Consider the following 8,754-nt stretch of genomic DNA (forward strand, 5'->3'; position numbering starts at 1 on the left):
ATACATTCGTCTAACGTGTTATTAAGAATCATCGCCTAGTTAACTCGAAACATTTAGTTATCATAATATAACAGTTTTTTCAAGAGCCGTGTAACACAACATCTTAGACACTACATTGTCGAATCCCAACTAACAACTGTCACACAACTCAGACAAGTTTATTGATGAAGTAGGTGCAGGGCATTCGAACGGTACGAGCAACAACCGAAACATCTCACGAAAGACTGTTAGTAATGCGCAGTCTCCATCGGAGAGATTGGCTCGTGGCCGAATACTGAAGCTTGGAGAGAAACTACACACGCTGTCTGGGAGGTTGTTATTGTACCGGACAAATGAAAATAAAGGACAGGAAGGGAAAAAACCTATCCCAACAACGTGCCTCAAGTAACGGCAACCTGTTGAATTCCCATCGTTCCTTCGTTGGCCACCGTAGGTTCAGTGTGAGACGCTGTGCCAGTCATCTTCGCTACCGTTACTGGTGCAGATATTTCTGTTTGTCATTCTTCCGTTCCTGGAGCTTCGTGCAACATATTTAATAAGATTGAATATTGTGGTTTGTCATTTTGCACATAATTACAAAAAAACGTTATGTTCAATTATTGGAATATATTTCAGCTGCTGCATCCAACACCGTTGAATTAGGTAACATGCGTCCCTTTCATTTGTAGAAAGGTTTTGACTCAAAAAAGGTAGTGTGCAATGCAATCTTTTTTTTTCTCGAAACCTCCATCGCAATATACGGTCTTTGGCATACCACCTCCCACCCATTAAAAGAATCAGTAAAAGTTCCATGATTGCCATTCACTCGCAGGTACGTCTCCTTCGACTAAATCACACGTCAGGCACCTACCGTGTAGCACATTCGCCCGACCATCTTCAATGCCATCCACCGCATATGAGTGTTTGTGTTACGTTTCGTACCGCTTTGCAGTATGTACAGCATCCATCCGCGTTCGATCATGCAGTGAACATTCACTCGAAATCGAATGCGCGGTGGGCGACGGGGTGGTGGTGACGACGACGACCCGTGGAGGCAGTTTTCGCGCTATTCCACAAATTTCCTCGCTTCAACTAGGCACAATTTATGTTACGGGCGTTTTCACGAAGTGGCAGCAACAGCAGCAATAAATGCGCGTACGATGTGCGATCCTTCGATCAGTAGTGTAGTTCAATGCATAGGTAGAGTGGGGTGGCCTTTTTGTATATTGTTGGTCGCTTAGAAATTTGGATAAATATTTTAATTTGCCCAAACTTATTAAGCAATCGAAATCATAGAAGTACCTCTTTTTACTACTTTCAAGAATTTTACTTCGTACTTCGAAGTTATTACTTCGGACCAAGCGAACATATCTTTAAAATTTTCCTACAAACCTAAACATTTTAAACATTTTTTAGATAACTGTCCCTCCCTTGCTACGCCACTGGTCACAGATAGTCTCACTTGGTCACCAAACATACCCAGCTGGTGACGGTTTACCGCCGCATTGAAGACTGAGAGAGAGTATCACAATAAAGATTCGTAGAACAGGGTCCTCCTTTCTCGATTTCCGGACTCGTCGCTGGCTAGGAATAGTCTACTACCGCAACCGCTGAGAAATGACTGATAACGTAAATAAATAATTTTACCTATTTTTCCATTCTCTTTTATTGACGGCTTCCCTCTGCTGGTGGAGTTTTTTTTCGTCTTAGTTGACCCCTGCCTGGCTGCTTGCCCTGCGAGTAGTCGACCAGCGTGAAGCATCGCTGATGCCCGGCCACAACCGGTCGAACAGGGCGGCTGATGGTGACGCGAACCAAGAGGGTCCGTACTCCGAGCGTGGGAGATTTACTATTTGTTTTCCAAACGCTTTCCAGTACGACCGGCCACAGCTGGAGCCACTCGCAACACTTGAACTGGGCAGCAGATTGGTAGAGTGCGATATGGGCGAATATGGAGATGGGTTCTGGTTTTCGCGAGTTATGCAAGGTCAATGCTGGTGAAGACCCGTAACGGTTTGTTTGCACATCTGAAACTGTTTGCAAAGTTTGGGTGGCAAAGGTTGAGTTAAAATTATATTTGCGAGGGATTTCTAGACGACTGTGAGTTAAGTGAACAATGTGTTTTTTCAGCACTTGAAAGCCTCGTACATTGTTTAGAATGATTTTAAAACACCTAATCCTTATGGGTTGTTAATTTGGTTTGTAAAAATTTTCCTATTAGAAACAAGTGACTATTGGATCATACGAAGGCATAGCAACAGCTCGTGAAAAACCACGATCAGCAGCACCACACTGAGCATAGTTGGAATGGCAGCAAGAGCCGTACATGTGGTGGCTATACAACCTTAAATGCGGTCACATCCAACAGCGGCTGGTACCAAGGGTTCATAACTACTCGTAGCTGAACCGTAATGAGAGCAACTTTTTTATATGAGTGGAAAGCTACCTGTCGACTATGTGGTACGTTGATCTAACTCCAAGAAAATTGTTCCGAAGGGGGAAACGATAATGATGGAGGCACATTTTATTATAAACAATGCTAGTCTTTGTGTATTTCCAAAATATACAAGTTTAAGCTTGATTCTCCCAAAAGCTTTGGAACGAAGTAGCTCACGACCGACTAGTTTCTACGTTTTGTGATTCGTCTCCACGTGCGGATACATTCTCTCAAAATTGGATGCACTTCTGAGCACCTACTACGCCGGTGGCGGTGTGAGGCGACCAGCATCAGATGTCGTAAATAAACACCTGAAGAATCGTTTGTGGAACTCATTGGATGCAGGAAGCCAATCTCCAGCTTTAGCTTACTACTCGCCAAAATGATACTAAAAAGCAATTATCTTGAAACGCCTATAAAATGAGAACTAGACACTAAATATAGCAAGAAACAATAAATTAAAGAAAAGAAACTTGGAAAAAGCTAGAAACTGTAAACTAGAAACTAAAACCTAGTAAATAAAATTGATTTTCGGTAGATTCGTTGCCTAAACCATCAATTGAATATTTTAAAGGTTCGAAAAGGATTTTGTTTGGATGCTGTTGCTGCTGAAAATTATATGCATTCCAAACTTGTTCAAACATCCGGTAGCCTCGTGAACGAAAAGCGAATGCCTAAATACATAATACACGAAAAAAATTCATCCCAACATCGTGAATAAAGTGCCATGAATTCTGGAACAAACACATTTTTACGTTACGGAAACAGGAACATAAACAAAAATCAGTGTTTTATAATTATGTTCAAATTCTCTTCAGAAACGCCCGCATACTGCTTTCATCAAAGGAAATATTTGTTTTTGTTTTGTGAACTCCAGTCACGGTTTTGGTCATGGTATTACCAAATCGATTTTTCTCTTCATGAACTAGTTTACAGCTTTATGAACATTATTCATAAAACCAAAGGTTGGCTAATAATTTTATTAGTAGATTTAGGAATATTAGTTCACAAAATCAAACAGTATGGATACCTTCTCGTGAAGCTAGTGAAATACTTCACAAAATCATCAAGTATGATTCATGTATTCGTTAACTGGTTCATGATTCCCAGTGTAATAATCGCGACTGGCCTTTGGTGCTCGTAAAATAGTTCACGGAATCATAAAAAATTATTCACTTATGGTGTAATGATTCATGACCCCCAATACAATAGTCACGACTTGCATGTCATGCTCGTGAAAGAGTTTGCAAAATCGCAAAATATTGTTCATGTATACCTGAGCAGGTTCATGATTCCTAGTAAATTAGTCACGACTTACCATTCGTGCTCGTAAAAAAGTTAACAAAATCATGAACTACTTTTCATGGATCCGTGAACTGGTTCATGTTTCCTACTATATTATTCACCATCAATCTTGCGTGCTTGTGATATTTAGAAGATATCCTTAATCATTGTCGATTTCATGTAACATGGTCATGAAACTTTTACGTGAACTATTTCGCAAAATTTGGAGCATTACTCGTGGAATCCTTTTTGTTCAATGCACCATTTCATGAAATGTTATATATTTTTAACTGCTAACAACCAGTAATAGGTACGGGCAGTAGATATTAGAAAACTGTCAGGACCGAAAACATCGATATTCATTTCATAAGGTTCAGTAGGGTGTTTGGACAGAAAACGAAAGCTGCGCTGAGCACCAAAAACATTATAGGGTTACAGATCGTGTTCGTGATATGGTTCACATTAAAGATCAGTAAAATATCACGATGACGTGCAGACTACTCGCGACAAAAATATCAAAAAGCGCAGCTAAGATCCTGAAATCGTGAACATCAATCACTCTACTCGTGACTAAAATATCACGATAACGTGAATAAATATTACGAAAATCGTGACAATGATCCTGAAATCATGAACATGAATCACTCTACTCGTGACTAAAATATCACGATAACGTGAATAGAAATTACGAAAATCGCGACTAAGATCCTGAAATCATGAACATAAAACACGCCATTCTGACAGAAAAATCCGACAGTAAACTCATGACGGTGACATGATGAGAAAATACGAAAATCGCAGATAAGCTCCTGAAATCATGAACATCGTTTAACTATCGGCTCTGTATTCCCAAAATATGAACCAGCATCATAAGAAAAGCTAAACGTGTCCTGGGAACAACCACAGTAACTCAACAAACCATTCGAATGTTACGCCATGAAGTTTTCCGGAACCACAAATAGTTTCATGAATAAGAGGTTTATTATTCATAATTTCAGAAACTTGATCGCGAATTTCATAAATCGTTCAGTTCACGAGGTCGTGATCTTTATTTCAAGAATTTATGAACGGATTTTTCCGTTCATTTCCGAATGATCGGAGTTTGAAATTATTGCACTCGTGAACAGAAATAGACCAGAAGTTGTAGAATAACTAATACTTCATAGAATCAAAATAGTATAGAAAGTATAGTAATGCTGAAAAATAATTAGGGTAAGGTGGGGAAAACCCGACCCCATGGTTAAACCCAACCCCCCTCTGTTATTGAAGATCTGAAGCACTACGCAAACTAATATCCCTGTTGTCGTGTAAACCACGACAGCATTTTATTAGTCATTATTATTAGACATTGAGATGCCCAAACGACAATAAGTGTGTTTTGCCTTTCTCAATAGAAAGGTATTGCAATTGCTCTGAAAACCGACTTTTTAACGGAGGCCCGGAGGGCCGAGTGACATATACCATTCGATTCAGTTCGTCGAGTTCGGCAAATGTCTGTGTGTGTATGTATGTGTGTGTGTATGTATGTGTGTGTATGTGCGTCTGTGTGTGTGTACGCGAACACAATCTCACTCACTTTTCTCAGAGATGGATGAACCGATTTTGACAAACTTAGTCCCAAATGAAAGGTGCAACGTTCCCATAGGCTGCTATTGAATTTCTAATGGATCCGACTTCCGGTTCCGGAATTACAGGGTGATGAGTACGATCACGCAGAAAATGTCGATTTTAAGAAATTCTGCAATGAATGTATAATGGTGAAAATTTTTCCAAAATGTGACCACAATTGCTTCGATTTGTAGTACTAGGTCAATAACAGCCATTCAAAGTCTCTTTGGTCACATTGGCCACCATCATCGGTTCCGGAAGCCCCGGCGGAAGTATCCAAATTCTGACTAACAGTCACATCGGTTTCTCGGAGGTGGCTAGACCGAATCAACCAAACTTAGTCTCAAATGAAAGATGTTGCGTCCCCGTAAATGGCTATTAAATTTTATCCCCAACCGACTTCCGGTTCCGGAGTTACGGGTTGTGGCGTGCGATCACATAGCAAATTGTGATTCAAGCCGATACCCCGATGGAAGCAAAAAAGGTAAAAATTTCGCTAAAATGTCTCTCAAATAACTTAACTTTGCAGTTCTAGGTCACCGACGGCCAAACAAACTTTCGTTGACTACATTGACCACCATAGACGGTTCCGGAAGTGCCCGGGAAAAGCGGCCATCTTTCAAAATTTACGAACTCACATCAGTTTCCCTGAAATGGTTGGGCCGATTTTCACAAACTTAGTCCCAAATGATAGCTATATTATCCCCACAGATGTCTATAAAATTTCGTACGGATCGCTTATATGGGTCCGGAAATATAGACTAAATCGTCCGGTCACATATGAAATTCCCATATAAGCCGGAACTCAAATTTTTTTTCCAAAGGGGGGACCCCATGAAATTTCAGAAATCGAATTCGTATTTTTGATGCCAAACATCTTTAAAATGCATGAAACGTCGAGATTTTATGTTATCTCGAAAAATTTTTTTTTATAAAAATCGACTTTTTGGGACTTTGCCGATTTCGCACCTTTTTTCAGTTCAATATTACCGTGGCTGTTTTTTCTTTTTCAAAATTTTAGAACTCGAATAATGATTTATTTTCCTGTATATAGTTGTCATGTGATGTATAATAATAAAATGTAATATATGCATTTAAAAGTTTTTAATGAATATAAACAACGCACACATTCTCGTGATTCATGATTGAGAAAGGCACAATTGCACCGCTAGGTGGATTAAAATAGGTTTTTACAAATTTTGATTTGCTTTTTATGCATAATTGACTACAAGATATTTCTGATTGTTGAAGTGATCGCAAAGAAAAGGTAAGTGGATTTAGATTCTTTAAATAAAGTGCTACAAAGTGCCTAGATGAATTTGGTTTAATTTTTTCATATTTTTTTTATTGCGTCGTAATGACGCGGTGGGGCAAATTAGAACTAGGAGGGTGGAGATGGCGTAGTTGGTAAATCGATTGCATTGTACGCAACTCACCTGATTTCAATTCCCAACCCCGCACATAGACTTAGAGATTTTTCTAAAGAAATTTCTTCAACCCGGCAAGGAAGTGAATAACCCTAAGGTTAAAACCTTTATAATCAAAATAAAAAAAATCCGATACCTAAATAGTGCTGGAAGTCCGACCACAAAATTGAACTTTTTTGTAAAACGCTTGCATTTCAAAATTTTCCGGAGGTATGAATAAAATGCTATACACAGAAAGTTACGCATAGCTTGACCTTCAATTTGGTATACATAACGATTTGATCCGATGTAAAATGTGCATATTACAGTCAAAACCATTTACTAGGTCGGATTTGCCTCACCTTACTCTACTATAATATAGCGAATTGATTGTTTTCCTTGCACTTATTTTATCACGTCATTCGAAGCCACGAAATTATTGAGCATCCAAACTGTATTTTGGCCACTTTTTGCAATTTTCTATACAACGAGAAATTAGATACTGTCTACTAAGGAAGGAAGAGAAATCAATATATCGTCACTTAGTCCGGTCTGACTTAACACGGACCAGATATGCTATAAACTGCTTGTCGTAGAAATAAGTTCATACTTAAATCACTGAGAGTGATGTTTACTTAGTGCACTGCCTGATTACCGGAGGATTAATTAGGATGCTCAACTTGCAGCTAATCCTTAGTTCGACAAGGAAAAATGTTTTTAGACAGTAAAGCAATGGAATAAAACTTATACTACGGCTAGTAGCAAACATCGATTTCCAAAGAGATGTTATTGGCGAACTGAATAGTCACCGTCTGATAATGCCAATGCCCACCATAAAATTTGAGGCAGCTCATATATAAACTCGAGAGGCGAATAAATGATGTAATACTTAAGCAGTACAAATGTACATATACATGAAATAGACCAACATTTGTACGATCTGGCAAGGAAAAGGTGTTAGTTGTAACCCTCTGCTCCGACAGTATTACGCATGGGTTGAAAAACTGACTCGTACCAAACGAGCTCGAACCGTCGTTATCTGATGATGAATATATTATATTTGATATATTTAAACGTCTCGCAAGATATCGTCACATATTGTAATTCCAAATCTACGAACTGTGATCTCTATGATAAGGGCTTGGCGACTGGCCATGAATTTTCTAACAATTGAATCTCCAAGTGGCTTGGATGAGGTCGTGAATAAAGCAAACTATCTCATAGGTGCAGCATACCAAGGCACAGTGATGCAAAGGTGGTTAAAATTAAAAATATGAAATTCAATTTTTATCATCAAAAATATTTTTCTTTTGGTTCAAAATAGTTGAATTAATAACCTGCGAAAAATTGTTATAAATTTATTATACGTTTGTTTTAAAATTACACCAAATACAATTAGAAATATAGGAGCTTATTGAGAAACTGTGATGCTATATTTAGATTCTGCGCCCATTGATCCTAAACCGAAAGCAGGGTGCCTCACTAATTCATTAATTTCTCGACCAAGAATCAATGGAATGCGTGAAAATTGACATCAACAGCTTTGCTTCGTTGTTAAGAACCAATATAATAACACAAATGTGCTGAAAACAGTGAAATTCTCGTGTTTGAGTGCAACGAAAACTCGAATCGAGTGCCCCTATTGTTGCGCTACCATTTGACTCAATGCGTTGAACAAAGATGGCAGACACTGCTCTAACCAACGGCTACAAATGGGTAGGGTGATAATAGAAACCTGGCGAAAATAGGCTCATCACCGTATAGTAATCCTATAGAGCTGTTTCATGTGCGAGACGAAATAGGGCCAGGACTAATCCCTGTAATGTTTTTGCCTTTCTCATATAGAAAGGTTATGCAATCACTCTAAAAATCGTCAACCTAATCCCGGCCGCGATTTTTTTTTGACTTTTTAAGGCGTAGGTAGGAGTATCCAGTAAGGACTTGCTACTTTAAAATTGAAACTAGTTTAAAATTTCTTAACAAGTTGAAAATTTTCGGCAGGGTCCGGACCCCCCGATCCTCTTTCTTGATCCGCCGCTG

Source organism: Topomyia yanbarensis, chromosome 3, assembly GCF_030247195.1.
Source record: "Topomyia yanbarensis strain Yona2022 chromosome 3, ASM3024719v1, whole genome shotgun sequence".
Classification (NCBI taxonomy): Eukaryota; Metazoa; Arthropoda; class Insecta; order Diptera; family Culicidae; genus Topomyia; species Topomyia yanbarensis.